This window comes from Lathyrus oleraceus, chromosome 5, assembly GCF_024323335.1.
Source record: "Lathyrus oleraceus cultivar Zhongwan6 chromosome 5, CAAS_Psat_ZW6_1.0, whole genome shotgun sequence".
NCBI lineage: Eukaryota > Viridiplantae > Streptophyta > Magnoliopsida > Fabales > Fabaceae > Lathyrus > Lathyrus oleraceus.
The window spans coordinates 126,103,632-126,129,843 of record NC_066583.1 but is presented as its reverse complement, the minus strand read 5'-3'; positions in this window follow the sequence as shown (position 1 = coordinate 126,129,843).

Genomic DNA, 26,212 nt, shown 5'->3' with positions numbered 1-26,212 from the left:
ACTCTCATTTTTTACAAAGGTGATTTCCCTCCCATTTAACACTGATCACTCACGAATTACCTCTCTAAAATCAACAAGAGAATTAAGTTCCATGCCCCACTTAAACTTGTAGTCCTTATTGTCGCATTACGCGAAAAACCGACGGGAAAACAAGAACAACAGAGCCGCCACCGTGCGTTATTTATCCCAAAAGAGGGAAAGGAAACGCTCAGAGTAAACCTGGAAAAGACATGGTCTCGCGACCAAAGAGAATGGGATCGGGAGTCGGTTATGCGAAGGGAAGGTATTAGCACCCCTACGCATCCGTCGTACCCGACGGGATCCACGCACAAAAGGAAGGAAAATGGTTGCTAAGAATACTGCTCACACACACACACTGGCTGAAAGAGACACAAGAAAACAAACAAGACTGAAACTGACTCGGCAGGATATCGCATCCTGGGCCTACTTAGTCTATCAGGCATAGACATCAGAGTCGAAGTAGTTCGGACTGGGGAAACGACACATGCTCGCTAGGATGTCGCATCCTATGCATACGTATCTCCTTGGACGAAGGAGAATCAGAGCATTCGTAGCTCGGCTAACACGCACACAAACAAACACAGGCAAAGGCAAACGTGGAGCCCGAATGCCAATCACTGGACTTACATCAGCATCCGAACCAACAAACACACACAGGAAACCAACTGCCAATCGCTGGACTTACGTCGGACTCCAACCAGAAAAAGAGAAACAACTCACACAAACAAAATAAAAGGGCGCCCGGAGAGATCAGCTCATCTCCTGCCTACGTACCTCATCTGGTATGAGGATCAGGGCGACGTAGTTCCCCTACGAAGGGACAAAGGACTAGCCTAACCAGATAACAGAGGGAGACACAACTAGGGAGACTACGACTCGAGCCTAGATGTTATCATGCAAAATCATCCCTAAGTTAAGGTTTCTAGCTAACTTGCACAGGAAGCAAGCCTATCCTAAACATGACTTGCACAGGAAGCAAGCCACACCTAACCTAACTTGCACAGGAAGCAAGCTAAAGCAAACCTAACTTGCACAGGAAGCAAGTCAAACTAAACCTAACTTGCACAAGAAGCAAGTCAAACAAACACACAAGCACAAGTAGCACACACTATATGCAAACAATGGGCTCAATCAAGGTTAGGTTTTAGTCGAGGGGTCATATCAACCTCAACAAACAAACCACTGGAATTGGGTAGTGTTAGCTCTTAACCTTGCCATTGAGGGGCTAAGGTGAAGCAGATGAAAGGTGAGTGAAGATAAGACTTCACAGCTCTTATCCCTGGCCTGGGAGAGCTTAAGACAAGAATGTGTGGGTCCAGAAAGTGGGAACCCTTCTACACATTTGATACTGACTCAACTGTACAATTGTACAAGATCTTGGGTTGGTATCTGCAATGCATCAACACAGTGGTGTGAGCAAAGCAGATGACACACAGAATAGCAGGGGATAGATTGCATATCCCTTGGGTTCTGCCAATTGTCTCTTCACTTAGGAGGTCTTTGACTATATACAAGGACAAATGTAAACAGTCACAAACATTGCCTCTTAAGGAGGACTTCAGACAGTTGCCTGGCCAAGTAACAGGCCAGGTCTTCCAGACTACATGAAGATAAGAAGTTATACCTCAATGCAAATTGCTCTTAAGCAAAGCAAAGCAAAGTTCACAAGGAACTAAAAGCAACTAAAGGTACCTGAAACCGGTCAAACAGAATCAGTATACAACTCAAAGTTAAATCAAAATGAGATAGAGATCAACAGTCAACACAATCAGTTAAATGTGCAATGCACAAGGCTCAAAGCATGTGAGCCAAGCAACCTACAAAACAAACAAGTTAGTCATGACAATCAAGCAAGCTCAATCAATTTGTATAAGTTTCTTTGGGCAATTGCTTCTTAACCTGAAAAAATGAACTCAAACATGAGCAACAAGACCACTAGGACAAGCCTAGGGTCAAAAGGGGATGAGAAAGTCAAAACAGCAAGTGGAATCCAATCAAAATCATATTCAAACAATCAAGAATCAAACTCAAGTGGTTCCATGTTCATATCATTCATCATTATGATTTCATAAGCAAATTAGGTCAAAGCATGGCATATGGAAGCTCATAGAAGTCAACAGCAAGACTCAATTCAAAACCAATCTCAAACAATTCAATAAATCATCAAATAATTCATGATCAATCATAATGAATAACATGGTAAGCATATCAAATTTCAGCTCAGTTGGATCAAGGGAAGTAGGTCAATGAAAATCAGAAAGGCAGGGCAAGTTCAAACATGCTCAAAGAAGTCAACCAAACATGCACCAACTTCAATAAATCATAAATCAGTGACAACATATGAGAAATGAATGGGACAAAAACCATGATAAACCTTAAGATATCTACTAATCACATGTCAAATTTCATGTCCATCCAATAATATATGAGAATTTCACAAAACAAATGGGAACAAGTGTCACAAAAGTCAACATTTTGGTCAAACAGGGGAGAAATTATTAATCAAATAGAAAATGCATTCCAAAATTCCAGAAAAATTCATACATATTTTCAACATCTAGAAGCATGTTCATGCAAAAAATCAGACCAAATTGAGTTTATTAGGCAAGGTAAATAAAATCATGAAGTTGGACATCAATGGTGTGACACAAATTGTCACACCCTAATTCAAAAAATCATAACTCACAAACCAGCAATGATAAATTCACAAACTCTACACCAAAATCACCATGAGTGTGTCTAGTTTAAGCTCAAAAAATTTGGAAGCCAATGGATAAAGCATCATCATTTCACAATTGATTTGGCAAAGTGTACAAAAAAATGGACACATGAACAAAACTCTAGCACAATTAAAAAACCATCCATGCCAAAAATCTGGAAAAAATATGATAAAAAACTAGAGATTATGATGAACATTTGGCAAAAAATCCCATAAATTTTGGATCACAAATGATTGACTTATGAATTTTGTAAGATTGTGTAACAAATGAAATAATTATTGAGAAATAATATGAATTAATCAAATAAATAAATCCGGGCGTGGCATATTTGTAATTATCTGGACTTGTTAATGAAACGCGGCGTATCGAATAGAAGCGTGGCAACTGGCTATTGGTCATGGGCAATGGTACAGGACATTCATGCAAAACACGTTTAAAACAAATTCTGGGCAAATGAAGAACTAGGGTTTATGCAGCTACAGTAACACCATCATCCTCTTCAACAAATCGTGAAAATTATTTGCCCAGAAATGGAAATCAAATACATCATTCGAATCATCCAAGCATGAACAACACAAATCCAACAACCATTAACATTAAATCAAGCTATCAAAGAAGAATCATGCAAAAACATGTTTGAACATCAAATTTCGAATCAACATTTCTTCCTAATTACTCAACCATTTTCAGTGATTTAAAGCTCAATAGAATCAGCGCGGCAAGACCTATACAAAGCATAGCATGATTTTAAGAATAATGAGATTCGAAACCTTACTTGATTTGGAAGACAATGCTGAAACAGGTGTTGTTTGGCTGTGTTGTGTAGAAACAGGTGCACAATGTTGTTTTAGATGATGAATGAATGAGTTCTGGAAGCCCAGTTGCTTTGCTTTTTGCTTCAAAATCGAGCTGCCATGGATGGAGCTTCAAAGTTACAGTCCATGAATAGGCTTTACAGATGGAATATGACACTTGCAAAGAGCTCAAAAATGGTGGTGAGTGATGAAGCAACCAACCCTAGCTCGTGTTCTTTGGAGTTTTTCGGAAAAAATGTAAAATGAAGAAGATGGATGTTTGAGAGAAAAAAGGTTTTTGATCTGCTTGTGTATTGTGGCTAGGGCTTTTCAGAGTCCAAATGAAGTATATATTTGCTGTTTAAGGTTCTTAATCCTGATTAAGTTGTGTGGTAATTGGAATTTAGTAAAATGAAGTTTTTGGTTAATTTGTCAATTTTCACTCAAATGGCAAGGTCTGTGGTTACAGCTGCGAAAATGGGCCTTGTACACACCCCAAACATGATTTCTTAGCAATTTCAATTGGCAAAATATATTGGAAAGGCTTAAATTGCAAAATCACTTTTTCACCTCACTTGAACTAATTCAAGTCACTTCAAAAAGTGCCATTTTGATTGGTGAGTTTTTGGTAAATTGTGATGACATATTTGGAAAGAGGGCATCAAATGTGACTTGTAGCAAAAAACCCCACCCAATTTGGCCAAATGGTTTGGAAGATATGCCACTTTGAAGTTCAAAAATTTCTGAAAATGATTTGATCATAACTTGCCAACCATACATGGGAATTGAGTGTTCTTGGACTTTTTGGAAAGGCAAGAACAAGATGTTCAACTTTCATGTTTGGCAAAAATTCATTTGAAGCTTGTATCATGATGTAATTTTGAGGATCAAGACTTTCCATTTTTGGCAAATTCCAATTACAGGTCAACTTTCTATTTTTGGAAATTTCTTGTTTGACTTCAAATTCTTCAATGATGATGCTTGACATGTTATATGAGGCTTATATGGACATGAATGAGGCCTCTCAAACCAATTCCTACCATCCAATCACTGATTAAATGCACAGTTGACCAACAGTTGACTTTCTAGGGTTTCTGGTAGACTGCACATTGACTGATGACTTCTGAGCATCCAATCCTTGACCAAATCACTTCAAAAGGACCCTTAGGTCATGTGAACATGTTGGACCAACCCTAGGGCCTTGTCTCATTGGAAATTGTACTTGCTTGCTTGATTGATTGATCTCCTGACCAGTTTGACCTAATTCTTCTGAATGGCTTGCACTTGGGCAAAAGGGACAATGCAATGTTATGCAGTGGACCATGTTAATGTTATGACCTAATATGAAAATGTATGTACAAAATGTAGGGTGCAAATTTGAGGTGCTACAGCTGCCCCTATTCAATCAGCTGGGAACCCGAACGGATGATAGCAACGGCTGTCAGACTTTCAGGGTAAACAGGGATTGAATACTAAGAACCGTAGAAATTTGCACTCTGCTGGAAAAATAATTAACAAGCCTGTCGGGATCGGCAAAGAAACAGTCTTGAAAGAAAAATCCGTCTGGAACGGAAAAAAGAAATCGGCCTGAATACCGAAACAGAAACGTCGACCTGGATACCAAAATAAATGGTAACACAGGGATAACCATGGCCTGAGCACCGCTCGTCAGCCTGAATACTGAGCATCGGTATATGAGAGATTTGATGTCGATCTGAAAATCGGAAATTGGCCTGAACGCCACTTCGGTCTGAACACCGGAAAATTGGCCTAAATGCCATAAGTACATCGACCTGATCGTCGGAAACTTCTTCGATCTAAAAATCGGAAATTGGCCTGAACGCCACTTCGGTCTGAACACCGGAAAATTGGCCTGAGTGCCATAAGTACATCGACCTGATCGTCGGAAACTTCTTCGATCTGAAAATCGGAAATTGGCCTGAACGCCACTTCGGTCTGAACACCGGAAAATTGGCCTGAGTGCCATAAGTACATCGACCTGATCGTCGGAAACTTCTTCGATCTGAAAATCGGAAATTGGCCTGAACGCCACTTCGGTCTGAACACCGGAAAATTGGCCTGAGTGCCATAAGTACATCGACCTGATCGTCGGAAACTTCTTCGATCTGAAAATCGGAAATTGGCCTGAACGCCACTTCGGTCTGAACACCGGAAAATTGGCCTGAGTGCCATAAGTACATCGACCTGATCGTCGGAAACTTCTTCGATCTGAAAATCGGAAATTGGCCTGAACGCCACTTCGGTCTGAACACCGAAAAATTGGCCTGAATGCCATAAGTACATCGACCTGATCGTCGGAAACTTCTTCGATCTGAAAATCGGAAATTGGCCTGAACGCCACTTCGGTCTGAATACCGGAAAATTGGCCTGAATGCCATAAGTACATCGACCTGATCGTCGGAAACTTCTTCGATTTGAAAATCGGAAATTGGCCTGAACGCCACTTCGGTCTGAATACCGGAAAATTGGCCTGAATGCCATAAGTACATCGACCTGATCGTCGGAAACTTCTTCGATCTGAAAATCGGAAATTGGCCTGAACGCCACTTCGGTCTGAACACCGGAAAATTGGCCTGAGTGCCATAAGTACATCGACCTGATCGTCGGAAACTTCTTCGATCTGAAAATCGGAAATTGGCCTGAACGTCATAAGTACATCGACCTGATCGTCGGAAACTTCTTCGATCTGAAAATCGGAAATTGGCCTGAACGCCATAAGTACATCGACCTGATCGTCGGAAACTTCTTCGATCTGAAAATCGGAAATTGGCCTGAACGCCATAAGTACATCGACCTGATCGTCGGAAACTTCTTCGATCTGAAAATCGGAAATTGGCCTGAACGCCATAAGTACATCGACCTGATCGTCGGAAACTTCTTCGATCTGAAAATCGGAAATTGGCCTGAATGCCACTTCGGTCTGAATACCGGAAAATTGGCCTCGGTCTGGACACCAAGGATACCGGGTTGTAGGTAGAACGGGTGACCGACCAAAGCGTGAATTGGTTTTTGTTCCAAAACACTCAACATCCTGAAAAGGGCTAGAGAAGCAGTCTTGTTAAAGGATGGACATCCGATTCCATAGGGAATACGAATCTTACTCAGCTGGGGAGGACGACTTCGACCCAAGAGCGCATGAGACATATTATCTATAGCCGTCAAAACGTAGATAATACACTCGCATGGAAGATTATCCATAACCGGGTTGGAGGTTGTTAAATGGATAAGCGACCGACAAGAAAAGCATCGGGATACCAGGACTAGGTATGCAAAGATGACCAATCAAAAAGGACAGGGAAAAGTCCGCTGGGGATAAAGTTGCTGACTCGGAGCAAATACCCAAAGGCAGGGGAAGACCCAATGGGGACAAAACTGCTTGATCAAGGCAAGTATCCAGAGGGGAAAAGAATATCAATACCGCAAACCGGATACTGATAACTGCAAAGAGGGGATTACATCTACCGGTTTGTAGGTAGAAAACCACAGAAAAGTAACCAGTCATCGATAGGATGAGCCCAAAGGGTTAACTCTGCTAGGGGATGGAAGTGGGATTTTACAACTACCAGCTAGTAGGTAGAAAACCACAAAGATAGGACTTACAACTACCGGTTTGTAGGTAGAAGACACAAATTCCGCTGAGGATGAGATGAATGAGTGCCGGTTAGTGAGCGACTATTCATTTATGCCCCAGGGAAGTACGGGAGGCAGCCAACAGGAAGCCAATTTAGGATCGATCCAAAAAGGCAGACTGAAACAGGACTCATCCTAATGAGGACAGAACTCAATAGGGAAAACCCGTCCCGTTAGGGAGGGAACGGAAACAACCGTCATCCACGAGGATATAACTCAATGGGGAGCGCAGAAGGAAATGGTAGACACTTTCTGCTTAAGGGGTAGACTCTACATGGAGAGATCAGACACACCCACTTCTGCTAAGGGAAAGGAACCAAGCTTGCAAGATGCTGCCAACTTCGGAGAGTAATACTGCTGGGGATACCCACTCAACTAAGGAGTCACCTGTTGGGAAAGCACCAACCTCTCAACCACGCTGATGAACCCAATTTTGAAGCCGATCCAATGGCGCGATGCTAAACTCTTTCCAACAACCCAATCTCGGCTGGTCACCACGGCCTAGGGCTAATGGATATGTTTGCAATGTTGATGCATGAGTTTTTTTTCTTGTTTTACACAATGCCCCATGATCATGGAAATGCTATGCACTAATGATGCAATATGATATGCTTATCTAAATGATGAATGCATAAACACACGTCTCCTCCAGAGACAACACCGGGGAACTCCAGGAATTGTGTTGAGGATCTTATAACCATGTCAACTTCCATCCTGCTGGGGAAAGACAAACCTTGCTGGGGATGCACTCCATCGAACCCGAACTGCTTGGAGATTACCCTGCTAGGGGAGGCAACCCAATCTTATCTCTACTGGGGATGATTTCGCCGGACCCGATCCTCTTGGGGACCTGGCTGGGGGAAAACCATCAACACAACCTCTGCTGGGAAGATAGCTTCAGACTTGGAAAACAATCACAACTATGGTAACCTTCAGGCTTGCCGAGGAGGCACCGATCTCGAATCTGCTAGGGAGACGACACTCTCAAACCCATTGAGAAAATACGGACTATCGGACACGGGCCGCCCTTCGATTCGTCGAACACTGGTGTTCACCATCCTACCACAGTGTTGACTTTCCACTTTCGAGAACTCCCAGGCTCATCTGGACTTTTCTGATCCATCCCACGAAGATCGAATTCCTGGGATGCATACAAACTTTCCAGTCCTTAAACTTTGAAGAGTCTTCTTGATTAACTCCTTCCAGGATCGTCATCCTTCTTTCGCCGTCTTTTACGTTCTTCTATCCCTTGCCCCTGATTGGACTCTGTGGGGATTTCTTTTTTTTTCAAAAGGCTTCATATCACCACCTGTCAGCGAATGAAGATGTCTAACAGCACCGGCACAAGATATTGTTAGATAAAAGCGTGCCCCAGGCGTGCCAACACTTCAACATCTTGGTCGCTCAAACTTCCGAATAAGGTTTCCAGATTCCAATCTTATAAGCATGCATCGGAAGGGACCTCTATGTTTCAAAATGCAACTATTCTTATCAAAACAAATGGATGTTTTTGCAATCAAAGCGGTAATGAAGACAAAAACAAAATTATCTGACTGAACACGCATTTTATTGACTGAAAAAGATAGCTCAAAACCGAGCAACACACAGGAAGCAATCCCTGGAAAGAGGTGATTGCGCACAAAAGGAGAAAATCTATCCTAATGGCAATGTGAACCCATGATTTCATCGGGTTCCAACTTGGTTACGCCCCATATGTCCTCGCGCTCTCTGTCTTCTGAACAAGACGCTTCCGATCGATCTCTGTCGGAGATTATCCAAGTCATATCTCAAGCACAAACGATCATGTCAGACGCAGTTGTTCGTTTCAATCCCTCTTTTGCCTGGACCGCCTTTTCGGGTTTCAGTCCACTGGGATACCCTTTTTTGCCCAAGTCGCCCTTGTGGGGTTTTCAACTTGTCGGGTGTACGATTCTTTCTTTTATTATCCCTAACTTTTGCCCGAACCTTTTCTCTTTTTCTTGGTTCGCCGGGATGCCCCTTTTTTCCTGGACTCTTTTATTCTTTTTGTCCAGCGGGTCTCTCTTTTTTTTCACGAAGTATCTTCTAACTGCGTCCGCATTCACAGGGGGTGGAAAATCCTCATCATCCGTGGTCGTCAGCAACAAGGCTCTGTCAGAGGAGACCCTTTTGACCACGAATGAACATTCATAACTATGTATCCGTTTGCCCCATGATCGTCTTGAGGAGGAAGGATCCTTTTCAACACCACATCTCTTCCAGGCTACCCACGAGGTCACCTTTCTCGGTCAACAACACGCTTCATTTACTGGGTACAACTGCCCCATGACAAGTAACTGCCAGTCCTTTTTCTTAACGAGTCATACCGGGTCCTTCTCCACTCGCCCTTTGCTAACTTCTCATCCATCCGGACTCTCCACAATGAGATCTAGCCTCCAGCAAGCAATATCACTTCCATCCCATACCAAATGAGGAAGGCGTTGCCCCAGTAGATGCACGTACCGAAGTACGACACTCAGGATACCAACTTCGTACTCAGCCACCACCGTTGGTGCTTTCAACTGTTATCGGGGAAGCACTAGCTCATTCACTTTAAACTCTCCCCATCAGACATCAGAATCCGTTCGGATTCAGGGTCAGGCCCCTCCTCCGGGATTGGTCACTCCCAATCTTTCGATTTGAGTACCTCGAGATGTCCTCATCAGGGATCTCAAACTTCCTTGGTCGATAACCTTCCATGGGTTGTTGGGCGAGATAACCATACAATACCCTCCTCTTGGTTGCTTTCTGGGAGGTATACTGAATATCGTATTCAGTTGACGCCATTTGCTCTCTCGCAACCCGTCCGGTCCATGCTGACTTCTCAAGCACATACTTGATCAGATCCATTTTGGACATCCACAAGGTGGTATGAACCAGCATACACTGTCTCAATCGGTGAGCAGCCTATGCCAAAGTACATCAAGTTTTCTCGAGCAGTGAGTGTATTGTTTCACAGTCGATAAACTTTTTGCTTAGGTAAATTGCATGCTCTTTTCGACAAGACTAGTCATGCTGACCCAATACACCTCATAGACCCCTTGAGGGCTGTCAAGTACCAGATTAACAGTCGTTTCTTCCCCGGAAGGTATCAGAATCAGAGGTTCCTGCTACTCTTCTCTTTTTTTTTTTCTTTCCCTGCCCCTTGGCAGTCCTCATTCCACCTGACCATTTGATTTCTCTTTTTTTTTATTTTTTTTTTATTTTTTTGGTTCAGGCGTTTCTAGTACTGTTTTTTTTTTTTTTTTTTTTTTGCAGGATCGACCTCGATTCCTCTTTCATTCGCAACATGCCTCGGCAGCTTGCTGGACAGCACTCCATAAGTGCGCTAATTCGAACTCAACAGTATGAGTTATCTCTACCTGTCAAACAACTTGATCCACCGGATGCCCCTCTTCTGCTTGGGACTTTGCCATCATGTCATCAACATGGCATTTGCTTTCACGATGAATCATATCATGAAACAAAGTCACCCTAGACTTCTGATACTTGGCACCGGCCTTCTCGATACTGAACGGCATCACCTTATAACCAGACGGTGCCCCTTGTGTGATGGACATGGTTTACTTCATATCATCTGGCAACAATTCAATCTGGTCTCGGCCAAGAAGCCATCCATGAAGATAAACTGAGCATTATAATCAACCAATACCTCGTTGTGACGTACCGGGAATTCATCTTTCAGATTAGCTCTGCTCACGTCTCGACAGTCTACACACATTCTCATCTTTCAGCATCGATTTCCGCTTCCCTGGAAGACAGTCTTCTCTCCATGGTAACTCGTGCCTCCACAACATTGGTATCCTACCTTGGTGTATCTAGATACAACCAGGCGCACATATACCATCCTGTTCTTGACTTGCCTCTGAAGCGGCCTCAATATTCACTTTCTGACCTCGGCGGCGTTTGGAGCAACAATTCTGAGCACTCCTCATGCGGTTGAATCACTTTCTCCTCTGGTTTCAACGACCCGGCTAATTCCAACAGATCACAATCTTCTTCGCCTTCTTCTTCGGCATGATAAAACGAATTGTCGAAGTCATACAAAGGTGTAACCAAATTGTTATCGGTGAGATCAGAAGGGTAATCACTTTTGAGGTTGGACCGAGACAAATTCAAAAGGAAATAGAACGAAAAACATTGCCATTTTTTTTTATTTTTCAAAACTACAAAAAAGTGAAAAACAGGGAACACCGTTGTTAATTACAAAAACATCCATTTATTACTGATGCAAAAGGTTGCATAATGAAACACATGAGATGGCCCTTACAATGGACCATTACGTTTCGGGCAAAACGTATGGCTTTCATGCAAACAAAATTAAAACAGAAATACTACACTTCCGGATGAGTGACAGTGATGCTCTTGGAGGCCTTCCAATTGCCTGGTACGCACGACTTTATCCACGACTCAAGTCCGCGGTCACTGTCGATCTCTTCACTCACTGAACAAGCATGATCAGAATCCAACATTCCTGCGCTGACAAAGATGTACGGTGGACGACGTCCTCTGCTTGGTCTAGACGACTCTTGATCTGGATAACCGATCCCAAACATGTCTGCCTTCACCACTATGTCAATGATCCTTCCCCAACCTCGGGCCTCTTTGCCTTTCACCACCTCTAGAGCTTGTTTATAAGAAGAAATGGACAGCTTCTTCTCTTTCTTGACAACAAGAGCGCTCTCCACCTGGACGGTTTCGATTGCTTGACTGGGTATTTCAAGTTTTCCAATGTCCATTTCCACTTCTGTCATCTTCTGGGTCGTACCTCTTATCAACGCACACCCCTTTGTGGCAACGGCCGCACAAAAATTATCACTAACAGGGAAAACTCCATCCTGTACCAAAGGTTTTGGGACCACAGCCATTGGAACCTTTAGCTGATCTTCCTAAGTCACCCCCATTCCTCTCTTGTCCTTTTTCACCATCTTCATCTTTACAGGACCCTTCCTGGGTACAGGGTTGACATCCCCCTCCATGATCTGTGCCAAACTGATGATCTTGGAGTCCACCATGTCCTGGACAACATGCTTGAAAGCCCTACAACCCTCAACACTGTGCCCAGGTGCCTCAGAATGGAACTCGCACCTGGCATTCTCATCATAGTGTGCATGCCTCTTCTGTTGTGCTATGGGAATCAAAATCCTTGGCCGGACTAACCCAAATCTCTCAATCTCCTGAACAAAAGGGTATAAGTCACAGGTGGTTCCTCAAACTGACGATCCTCCTTCTTCTTCTTCACCTGGCTTTTAGCTCTTGGTGCCTTCTGTTGAGGTGGTGGTTGTTGCGGGGATACAGGTGAGTTACCGACAAGAGTGGTTACAGCAACATCATAAGGATGATAACGATCCTTACTGCGTTCTTTCTTTGCTGGCACACCACTTGACTCAACCTCCTTTTTGAGCGGACCACTGTCAGAGCGTTTCTTTGCTACCGAGCCAGAGGGATTTGTTACATCGGATGATGGAGCCTTTCCCTGAACTTTCTCCTTGATCATCCAGCTCTCAATCCTTTCCAACCTCTCAGCAATCGCCTTCTACCCCAAGGCGAGCCCCTGCACGGCTTTGAACAACTCCCTTATCATCTCTTTCAACTCGAAGATATCGGCGTTGGGAGGATCCATTAGTCTGAGCTACTTGAACGGAAGAGCTATGCGCACCAATTAGTCACTGACACCTACAAAACAGCAAAAATGTTAGTATGACTCACGCATGCAATGTCTATCCATACCAGGAAAATTCTGTCCTTTGATTCCGGTTTCATCGAGACAAATAAAATTTTATCAACAACATTCTGACATCTGGATGTCTTTCAACCTGAGTCTCAATTAAAAAATAATGGACCCTGAGTATGGACAGACATGAGTTGAATGCAGATGAATGCAAAATGATATGATGCAAATGCATGAATGCAGGTTACGGTGCCACCAAGTCATCTGAAGACCCAATCTCTGAACCAGTCACAGTCAACTGAGTCACCATAAATCCGACTTGGGGAGTTCCGAAATAAACGGAACTGGAGATTACATCACTATCATCACAGGAATATCCACTGAATGTATGACAGTCAGATCCTCTGAACCGGTACTCTCAATTCAACCCGGGGATCCGAAATAAACGGAACCCGCTGATAAACCACGGACAGAACTCCGGCGTCCCAGAAATAAATGTCCATAAATTCGGTTGAACCAAAGTCACCATCACAGCATCACTGGCAGAAACCGTATCTGTAGAGATCAAACCCTCCCCTCACAGGTGAATTCTAACAAGGTCATCCTAAGGCGGACAAGGGTGTCAACGATCGGGCAAAGATACTCAACGGGTTTGCCCTCTCGGGTGTGCCGTTGTAGCTCTCTTAAGATCGTCTAAACCAAAGATCTGGGAAAGAACGGTCACCGAAGTCAACAACTCATAAGAGATAATCCGACCTAAGCGGAATAACTCCACCCGGAAGGACTCTCTCAAATGAACCTCGTCCGGCTGTGGTGACATGTCTCCTCATCATATCGTACAACATGTGAAGAAACATGAGACCACTCTAATCCTAGGTGTATACTCAGGCCTGGGTATTGGGCCTCACTCAGAACACCCACCCCAACAGAGAGAACCACCTGTACAGAGGACAACAACATGATAGTATGATGCATGCAAATAGATATGCACATATATACAACATAATAATCATGCATGCAATAAATAACAGCAAATAGCAACCAAAGCCCTAACCTAATGAGCGCTAGGAGAGACTCGCTTAGGGAAGATGGACCAGCAAGAGGTCAACTTCTGATATCCCCAGCAGAGTCGCCAGCTGTCGCATTACGCGAAAAACCGGCGGGAAAACAAGAACAACAGAGCCGCCACCGTACGTTATTTATCCCAAAAGAGGGAAAGGAAACGCTCAGAGTAAACCTGGAAAAGACATGGTCTCGCGACCAAAGAGAATGGGATCGGGAGTCGGTTATGCGAAGGGAAGGTATTAGCACCCCTACGCATCCGTCGTACCCGACGGGATCCACGCACAAAAGGAAGGAAAATGGTTGCTAAGAATACTGCTCACACACACACACTGGCTGAAAGAGACACAAGAAAACAAACAAGACTGAAACTGACTCGGCAGGATATCGCATCCTGGGCCTACTTAGTCTATCAGGCATAGACATCAGAGTCGAAGTAGTTCGGACTGGGGAAACGACACATGCTCGCTAGGATGTCGCATCCTATGCATACGTATCTCCTTGGACGAAGGAGAATCAGAGCATTCGTAGCTCGGCTAACACGCACACAAACACACACAGCACCCCTACGCATCTGTCGTACCCGACGGGATCCACGCACAAAAGGAAGGAAAATGGTTGCTAAGAATACTGCTCACACACACACACTGGCTGAAAGAGACACAAGAAAACAAACAAGACTGAAACTGACTCGGCAGGATATCGCATCCTGGGCCTACTTAGTCTATCAGGCATAGACATCAGAGTCGAAGTAGTTCGGACTGGGGAAACGACACATGCTCGCTAGGATGTCGCATCCTATGCATACGTATCTCCTTGGACGAAGGAGAATCAGAGCATTCGTAGCTCGGCTAACACGCACACAAACAAACACAGGCAAAGGCAAACGTGGAGCCCGAATGCCAATCACTGGACTTACATCAGCATCCGAACCAACAAGCACACACAGGAAACCAACTGCCAATCGCTGGACTTACGTCGGACTCCAACCAGAAAAAGAGAAACAACTCACACAAACAAAATAAAAGGGCGCCCGGAGAGATCAGCTCATCTCCTGCCTACGTACCTCATCTGGTATGAGGATCAGGGCGACGTAGTTCCCCTACGAAGGGACAAAGGACTAGCCTAACCAGATAACAGAGGGAGACACAACTAGGGAGACTACGACTCGAGCCTAGATGTTATCATGCAAAATCATCCCTAAGTTAAGGTTTCTAGCTAACTTGCACAGGAAGCAAGCCTATCCTAAACATGACTTGCACAGGAAGCAAGCCACACCTAACCTAACTTGCACAGGAAGCAAGCTAAAGCAAACCTAACTTGCACAGGAAGCAAGTCAAACTAAACCTAACTTGCACAGGAAGCAAGTCAAACAAACACACAAGCACAAGTAGCACACACTATATGCAAACAATGGGCTCAATCAAGGTTAGGTTTTAGTCGAGGGGTCATATCAACCTCAACAAACAAACCACTGGAATTGGGTAGTGTTAGCTCTTAACCTTGCCATTGAGGGGCTAAGGTGAAGCAGATGAAAGGTGAGTGAAGATAAGACTTCACAGCTCTTATCCCTGGCCTGGGAGAGCTTAAGACAAGAATGTGTGGGTCCAGAAAGTGGGAACCCTTCTACACATTTGATACTGACTCAACTGTACAATTGTACAAGATCTTGGGTTGGTATCTGCAATGCATCAACACAGTGGTGTGAGCAAAGCAGATGACACACAGAATAGCAGGGGATAGATTGCATATCCCTTGGGTTCTGCCAATTGCCTCTTCACTTAGGAGGTCTTTGACTATATACAAGGACAAATGTAAACAGTCACAAACATTGCCTCTTAAGGAGGACTTCAGACAGTTGCCTGGCCAAGTAACAGGCCAGGTCTTCCAGACTACATGAAGATAAGAAGTTATACCTCAATGCAAATTGCTCTTAAACAAAGCAAAGCAAAGTTCACAAGGAACTAAAAGCAACTAAAGGTACCTGAAACCGGTCAAACAGAATCAGTACACAACTCAAAGTTAAATCAAAATGAGATAGAGATCAACAGTCAACACAATCAGTTAAATGTGCAATGCACAAGGCTCAAAGCATGTGAGCCAAGCAACCTACAAAACAAACAAGTTAGTCATGACAATCAAGCAAGCTCAATTAATTTGTATAAGTTTCTTTGGGCAATTGCTTCTTAACCTGAAAAAATGAACTCAAACATGAGCAACAAGACCACTAGGACAAGCCTAGGGTCAAAAGGGGATGAGAAAGTCAAAACAGCAAGTGGAATCCAATCAAAATCATATTCAAACAATCAAGAAGCAAACTCAAGTGGTTCCATGTTCATATCATTCATCATTATGATTTCATAAGCAAATTAGGTCAAAGCATGGCATATGGAAGCTCATAGAAGTCAACAGCAAGACTCAATTCAAAACCAATCTCAAACAATTCAATAAATCATCAAATAATTCATGATCAATCATAATCAATAACATGGTAAGCATATCAAATTTCAGCTCATTTGGATCAAGGGAAGTAGGTCAATGAAAATCAGAAAGGCAGGGCAAGTTCAAACATGCTCAAAGAAGTCAACCAAACATGCACCAACTTCAATAAATCATAAATCAGTGACAACATATGAGAAATGAATGGGACTAAAACCATGATAAACCTTAAGATGTCTACTAATCACATGTCAAATTTCATGTCCATCCAATAATGTATGAGAATTTCACAAAACAAATGGGAACAAGTGTCACAAAAGTCAACATTTTGGTCAAACAGGGGAGAAATTATTAATCAAATAGAAAATGCATTCCAAAATTCCAGAAAAATTCATACATATTTTCAACATCTAGAAGCATGTTCATGCAAAAAATCAGACCAAATTGAGTTCATTAGGCAAGGTAAATAAAATCATGAAGTTGGACATCAATGGTGTGACACAAATTGTCACACCCTAATTCAAAAAATCATAACTCACAAACCAGAAATGATAAATTCACAAACTCTACACCAAAATCACCATGAGTGTGTCTAGTTTAAGCACAAAAAATTTGGAAGCCAATGGATAAAGCATCATCATTTCACAATTGATTTGGCAAAGTGTACAAAAAAATGGACACATGAACAAAACTCTAGCACAATTAAAAAACCATCCATGCCAAAAATCTGGAAAAAATATGATAAAAAACTAGAGATTATGATGAACATTTGGCAAAAAATCCCATAAATTTTGGATCACAAATGATTGACTTATGAATTTTGTAAGATTGTGTAACAAATGAAATAATTATTGAGAAATAATATGAATTAATCAAATAAATAAATCCGGGCGTGGCATATTTGTAATTATCTGGACTTGTTAATGAAACGCGGCGTATCGAATAGAAGCGTGGCAACTGGCTATTGGTCATGGGCAATGGTACAGGACATTCATGCAAAACACGTTTAAAACAAATTCTGGGCAAATGAAGAACTAGGGTTTATGCAGCTAAGTAACACCATCATCCTCTTCAACAAATCGTGAAAATTATTTGCCCAGAAATGGAAATCAAATACATCATTCGAATCATCCAAGCATGAACAACACAAATCCAACAACCATTAACATTAAATCAAGCTATCAAAGAAGAATCATGCAAAAACATGTTTGAACATCAAATTTCGAATCAACATTTCTTCCTAATTACTCAACCATTTTCAGTGATTTAAAGCTCAATAGAATCAGCGCGGCAAGACTTATACAAAGCATAGCATGATTTTAAGAATAATGAGATTCGAAACCTTACTTGATTTGGAAGACAATGCTGAAACAGGTGTTGTTTGGCTGTGTTGTGTAGAAACAGGTGCACAATGTTGTTTTAGATGATGAATGAATGAGTTCTGGAAGCCCAGTTGCTTTGCTTTTTGCTTCAAAATCGAGCTGCCATGGATGGAGCTTCAAAGTTACAGTCCATGAATAGGCTTTACAGATGGAATATGACACTTGCAAAGAGCTCAAAAATGGTGGTGAGTGATGAAGCAACCAACCCTAGCTCGTGTTCTTTGGAGTTTTTCGGAAAAAATGTAAAATGAAGAAGATGGATGTTTGAGAGAAAAAAGGTTTTTGATCTGCTTGTGTATTGTGGCTAGGGCTTTTCAGAGTCCAAATGAAGTATATATTTGCTGTTTAAGGTTCTTAATCCTGATTAAGTTGTGTGGTAATTGGAATTTAGTAAAATGAAGTTTTTGGTTAATTTGTCAATTTTCACTCAAATGGCAAGGTCTATGGTTACAGCTGCGAAAATGGGCCTTGTACACACCCCAAACATGATTTCTTAGCAATTTCAATTGGCAAAATATATTGGAAAGGCTTAAATTGCAAAATCACTTTTTCACCTCACTTGAACTAATTCAAGTCACTTCAAAAAGTGCCATTTTGATTGGTGAGTTTTTGGTAAATTGTGATGACATATTTGGAAAGAGGGCATCAAATGTGACTTGTAGCAAAAAACCCCACCCAATTTGGCCAAATGGTTTGGAAGATATGCCACTTTGAAGTTCAAAAATTTCTGAAAATGATTTGATCATAACTTGCCAACCATACATGGGAATTGAGTGTTCTTGGACTTTTTGGAAAGGAAAGAACAAGATCTTCAACTTTCATGTTGGGAAAAAATTCATTTGAAGCTTGTATCATGATGTAATTTTGAGGATCAAGACTTTCCATTTTTGGCAAATTCCAATTACAGGTCAACTTTCTATTTTTGGAAATTTCTTGTTTGACTTCAAATTCTTCAATGATGATGCTTGACATGTTATATGAGGCTTATATGGACATGAATGAGGCCTCTCAAACCAATTCCTACCATCCAATCACTGATTAAATGCACAGTTGACCAACAATTGACTTTCTAGGGTTTCTGGTAGACTGCACATTGACTGATGACTTCTGAGCATCCAATCCTTGACCAAATCACTTCAAAAGGACCCTTAGATCATGTGAACATGTTGGAACAACCCTAGGGCCTTGTCTCATTGGAAATTGTACTTGCTTGCTTGATTGACTGATCTCCTGACCAGTTTGACCTAATTCTTCTGAATGGCTTGCACTTGGGCAAAAGGGACAATGCAATGTTATGCAGTGGACCATGTTAATGCTATGACCTAATATGAAAATGTATGTACAAAATGTAGGGTGCAAATTTGAGGTGCTACACTTATCGAGTTGCTCTTTCCTAAACCTTAAAAACTCGACCTTTCATCATCACCAGAATCATCTAGATCTGAATTGTCTAATTCATCACTACAATATTCATCATCTTTAATTTTCTTTTTGGGCCTACCTAGTAATCTTGCAACTATTTCCCCATGAATGATAGGTACATTTACATCAACCCCATCAAATCCAGTTACAACAGCAGTAGCTCTACCATCCTCACTATCATCTAACCCTTCAATCACCTCATCACCCATTCCTTTCAAGTCTGCCAACTCATTAACACGCTTTAAGAACCCTTGCATATAGTTCTATGTCTTTAACTTCATCTTCCACAAAAATATCTCCATCAACACGAGTTTCACGTGCATATGCAGCAAAGTCGTATGCATCATCATCTTTCTTTATTTGAAAGAAATCCTCATATATTTCCAGAATCTTCATCCACAGCCTACAAGTTCCTTCTTTGTAACCTCACTTACTAACTAACTTACAATTTTTAGCCATTATCCACTTGTCAATGTGTTGACTAGAAACTATTGTATCCATACCCCTCTATATATGATATCATTCTTGTTGACCATTATAAATTCACCCCATGGTGAAAAATGACATTAAAATGTTGCATGTTCTGTGAAGCGGATTCAGAACTCAAACATTTGAAAGAGACGGCGAAAAAAGAAACCCAGACATTGGAAGATAGGGTCGAAAAAAATAACCTTAGACATTGCTTCAATGGTGCTTCATATTCAACCGTCCAGAAACAACCCTGTTAGCGTCTTCAATTGTCTAAAAATCAGCTCGTGCAGTTTGTCTTCTCCGTCGAAACAGAAGTTAGCTAATTTGGGGCTTTCAGACTAACCCTAGCATTTATAGGGGGTAATTAAATAGTAACAATACAAAAGTTACTAAATTGAAAAATAAAATCCACGTCAGATTATGGAGAAATGCCACGTTGGAACAAATATGGAATCTGGGTTGAAATAGTGCACTCAGGATCCACAAAGAGAGAATTTTCATATTATAAAGGGGAATAAAAAAATCTTTTATAGGCGTGCAAACCAAATATCGCTTACATAGCAGGGGTGCCGTATATTTAATCCTTATTTAAATTGTACGAATTACATAAGTAATAAGAATTCAATATCAGTTTAAATAGTATTTTCATAAAAAAGAGTAAGAAACAAAATGAAAATGAACATTTTCCAACATCTACATCTGCATATAATCCAACAAAATTTAATTAAGAGATTTCACGATAACAAGCAATTGCAATAAGATTTTTCTGCATCACCTTCCCTTTCATTTATTATTTTCCAATGATTAATAGAATATTGCAATTCCATTTTTTTCTTACAACTCTACCCCCACTATAATATTTTATTTGTCTCTTCCTTTTGTACCGTCCATTTACAACTTTCCATAATCTAAGATTTGAAATTTTGCATCACAATACAAGGTCAATCATAATTTTATATTTTGATGGACTTTGACCATGATTCGTCTTGTGCAAATTGCTCAAGAGCTACTTTTAAAGCTTTTGGCTCAAACAATCGCATGTAGGGTGCAAGTGGTGGTAAGTTGAATAAAATATTTCCCATTACTTTATAGTGAATTCACATGCTAACATAATCATATTAACATAAAAATAAAAATAGAAGAAGAGAAATTTAATATATCCGATACAAAAAATTATAACCAAAATCAATAAAAACTTTCAAATAGTTGCACTAAAAATTTGACAAGACTGGAAGTGCACAATTATTTCACGTAATATAGGTCGATCCTACAAAGATTTTTGTTGAGTACTAGTTTAATTATTGTTGTGATTAACTAGACAATTGAAAAATTGGTGGATTGATTGACGATAAATTAATAATAATAATAAAGTCATGGGATATATATTTCCTAGAATAATAAACCATATATTTTTGTTATTGGACAATTTGAGCTGTTATTGTTATAGTAGATTGAATAAGATAAAATTCTAATTGAAAGAGAAAAGTATAACTTAACATGATATATTCAACTCATTAGTAGCTTTGATAACATAATGTAATAGTTACTCTTTCTAAAGGTTTATTTTCTAACATGTGCGGATTTACTCTCCTCATGTTGAATTATATCATTTATCAACTTGGCTCTTTCGTGATTGTCCAAGATCTTATCGTTTTCACATTCTTTTTACTTATAGAAAGAGAAAAGTAAAATCTAAGATCATATATCCAAATCATTAGTAGTTTTGATAACATAATGTAATATTTATTCTTTCTAAAGGTTTCTTTCCTACATGCATGGACCTCATCCCCCCATGCTGGATTATATTAGTTATTCAGTCATACATGCCAATATTTCACTTATTCTCATATGATAACCCAAACTAGTCTCAACCGAACGAGCATGTATGAACAACATAGAATCAAACTAGATACATCTCTAAGAAAGATATTGACCAAATATAAACAATATTATTTTCAAATCATCATCATTTTCAAGTTTTCCACTTGTTTAACAAAATACCTTCATTTAAACCGATCAATGGATGACGATATTCAATAGAAATACCCCTTCTTGTATCACAAAATTTGAAAATATCATCCAATTGACTTTTCAAATCAAATAGTGCGTTATTCTTGTTAATCACAGACAAATTTACTTTGTTATTGTTATATTAAATCAACTATAGTTATATTATAATTCATTTTAGTTAAGTACTATTTATGAATGATAATGAACAAATATACCAATTTATACAAGTCTGAGTGCATTATATACCATATAACTACCAAAATATTATAGCCCTAAATAAATACTTAATGTGTTTCACACACCCAACTTTAAAAATATATGGAATGTCAAATTTACACGATATTTATTTCAAGATGTGTAATTTATGCAATTTATACATTTAGATTCCTCAATCAATATGCACGAACACGTAAATTTCAATTTATATGTTCCACAACAAAAGTACCATAAATTCAAATTAAATATACATTCAAAATAACTAAAATACCACAAGCAAAATGTGATATTTAAAATACATAAATGAAAATAATCATAATATTCAAATTACAAAATACACTCGTAAACAAATCTCATTTTATAAGATCATTTATTGATTGCTGTCTTCTTTTTTTTCCAACTGAAGTGTGCATGAGCCTCTCCAATATTTTCACACTTCCTTATAGTTTTCTGATAGAATAGAATATTTGATTATTATTAGTCATAAATAATTTCCTATAATTAGGATTGTATCATAATTACATACGTTACACATTGTTGTATATATACCCTATTCAGATTAATGAAAAGGAAACACATTCCATTAATCTCTTACATGGTATCAGAAAAACAAAACAGAAGCGTTCCTCATTCTCCTTCGTGAAGCAGCCGCCGCCGCCTTCCTCATTCTCCTTCGTGAAGCAGTCGCCGCCGCCGCCACAGGACCTTCGTCCTCTACATACCGCCGCCGCCAAACACATCCTCTTTTCTGTTCGCGCCGCCGTCGTCGCACCACCGTGCACGAAAACCACCGCCGAATCCGCGGATTGTTCTGGTTCTTCGCCTCTGTTCGCAATTCAGATCTCCTTTCTTTTGGGTTTCACATCTCTGTTCCGACGATAGCACACCACAACGCCGTGATTTCTCTCCTCTGCGCGTCCGTGTTGTCCACTGTTGTTGTATTCTACTCGTGAATTGTTACTGTGAAACAAGAAGCAGTCATGTCTGATTCCGAAAACAGCAATAGCGACCACAATACTCAGAAAACTCCCACTGTAGCCAATGTTTCCGAGCAGTCCGTCGCTGCCACCGGTGTTTCAAAACATGATTTTCATCCCGCTATTGCTGTCTCCAACATTAGGAACCACATTCCTATTATTCTTGAGATGGAAAAAGATCAGTATGGAACATGGGCCGAGCTTTTCCGAATTCATGCTCGCTCACATCGAGTCTTGCATCACATTGTTCCATCTACGGAAAAAGCACCTCCAGCCCCTACCGATGCCGAGCATGAACAATGGACCACTCTTGATGCCACCGTTCTCCAGTGGATTTATTCCACCATTTCTACTGATTTGCTGACCACTATCCTGGAACCCAACTCGACTGCAGTAGAAGCTTGGAATCGCTTAGAAGATATCTTTCAGGACAACCAAAATGCTCGAGCTGTCACTCTTGAGCAAGAGTTTTCTAACACTCGTATGGAGGATTTTCCAAATGTCTCTGCTTACTGTCAGCGTCTTAAGATGCTTTCTGATCAATTGAGAAATGTCGGCTCCCCTGTCAACAATCATCGTCTTGTCCTTCAGCTGATATCGGGTCTCCCAGAAGCTTACCGTAGTGTTGCCACCTTGATTCGCCAGAGTAATCCTCTCCCTGCATTCTATCAGGCTCGTTCAATGCTCACTTTGGAAGAAGTCGGTATGGCTAAGATGGCAAACACAGGCTCTCATGCTGCCATGCACACCACTCAGTCAAAACCTATTGAAGACACCTCTCAGCGTGGCAACCGCCGCCCCAACAACCGTTCTCGTGGCAACCAGAGCCGCGGAGGGGGACGCAATAACCGCAGTGGTCCTCAGCCTGGAGCTCCCAACACTCCTCCATCATGGTCCTCTCCTCCTTGGCAGCAGCAACAACAGTACCCAGCTTGGCAACCATGGGGTTGGACTCCACCACCATGGGCTATGCCACCGTGTCCATATCCCACCTCTCAGTGGGCACGCCCTGCCGGTCCTCCTAAGCAACCAGGCATTCTAGGACAACGTCCTCAGGTGTATGCAGCCTCTACCTCCTCTCAGATACCGACAGACATTGAGACCGCAATGCACACAATATCACTCCACACTCCTGACAATCAGTGGTACATGGATACGGGCGCAACATCTCACACAGCTGCATCACAAGGTAATCTCTCGTCTTATTTTCCTATAAGTAATTCAAATCAGAAAGTTATTGTTGGTAGTGGCCATGAAATTCCAATTCACGGCACCGAACACACACAAATAACCATATCTCACCAACCACTTCACCTTAAACATGTCCTGCATGCCCCGAAAATTATTAAAAATTTAATTTCTGTGAGACGACTCACCACTGACAACAATGTTTCTGTTTCCTTTGACCCTTTTGGTTTTACTGTCTCTGACTTTCAGACGGGGATCTCCCTTCTCAGATGTGACAGTCGTGGAGATCTTTATCCAGTTACCACTTCTCCTAGTTTTGCCGGTCTCACTTCCAGTCTCTGGCATAGTCGTCTTGGTCATCCTGGCGTGTCTGTTTTAAATTCCCTTCGCAAAAATAAGTTCATATGTTGTGAACCTTTTAATTCTTCTGTTGTTTGTGACTCTTGTGTTTTAGGCAAACAGGTTAAATTGCCATTTTTTGATTCTCAAACTACGACCTTGATGCCTTTTGATATTTTACATAGTGATTTATGGACGTCTCCAATTTTAAGCTCTGCTGGTCATAAATATTATGTATTATACTTAGATGATTTTACAAACTTCTTGTGGACTTTTCCTATTAGCAGAAAATCCCATGTGTTTGAAACGTTCAAGTCACTTACTCAACTCATTCAAACTCAATTTTCAAAAAAAGTCAAAACATTTCAATGTGACAATGGCGGTGAATATAATAATGAGCCTTTTCAAAAGTATTGCACAGATCATGGTCTAATTTTTCGTTTCTCTTGTCCACACACATCCTCACAAAATGGGAAAGCGGAACGTAAAATAAGAACCATTAATAATATGATACGCACTATGCTAGCTCATTCTTATGTCCCCCCTCATTTTGGCATCATGCTCTCCTCATGGCAACTTATTTGTTAAATATTATTCCCTGTAAAACACGTCATAATCAGTCACCAACACAACTTCTGTATCGTCGTGATCCCACATACACACACCTTCGAGTCTTTGGTTGTCTATGTTATCCATTATTCCCGTCGTCTACCATCAATAAGTTACAACCCCGCTCTACTCCGTGTGTCTTCTTGGGTTATCCACCGAATCATAGAGGTTACAAGTGTTTTGATTTGTCTAATAGAAAATTAATAATTTCAAGGCATGTTATCTTTGATGAAACTCAATTTCCCTTCACCAAGATACACTCCCCTTCACCTCACTCTTATCAATTCCTAGATGATGACCTTCACCCCTACCTTATACATCAGTGGCAAAATCAAATTTCACCACCTATTGCACATAACCAATCAACACCCACAAGCAAAATTGACCAGCCACTCCCCTCAATAAACCAACAATCATCATCTCCTACCTCTCAGACCAACCCACCGACTCCAATAAACTCTCCCACATCACCACAAATTCAACAACATCCACCTTCACTTACACGAACCATCACCACACGTAGCATGAAAGGCATTGTTAAACCCCGCAAAATATTTAACTTATCAATCTCTCACTCCGACCACACCATCTCTCCCATACCTAAAAATCCTAAACTAGCCTTATCAGACCCGAATTGGAAATCTGCAATGCAATCTGAATTTGATGCTCTTATTAGAAATAAGACGTGGGATTTAGTTCCCCGTCCTTGTGATGCTAATCTTATTCGATGTATGTGGATTTTTAGACATAAGAAGAATTCTGATGGCTCCTTTGAGCGTTATAAGGCTCGTCTTGTAGGTGATGGCAGGTCACAAATTGCAGGTGTGGATTGTGATGAGACTTTCAGCCCCGTGGTGAAACCAGCTACCATTCGAACAGTGCTCAACATTGCTCTATCCAAATCATGGCCCATTCATCAACTGGATGTCCAGAATGCATTTTTACATGGTGATCTTCATGAGACTGTTTACATGCATCAGCCATTGGGTTTTCGCGACCTCCGTCATCCAGATTATGTATGTCGGTTGAAGAAGTCATTGTATGGTCTTAAGCAAGCGCCCAGGGCATGGTACCAACGCTTTGCTGACTACGTCGCCACTATTGGTTTTCGTCATAGCACATCAGATCACTCTCTCTTCATATATCGACAAGGTTCAGACATCGCCTACATTTTGTTGTATGTAGACGACATCATCCTCATTACCTCCACTCAGGTCCTCTG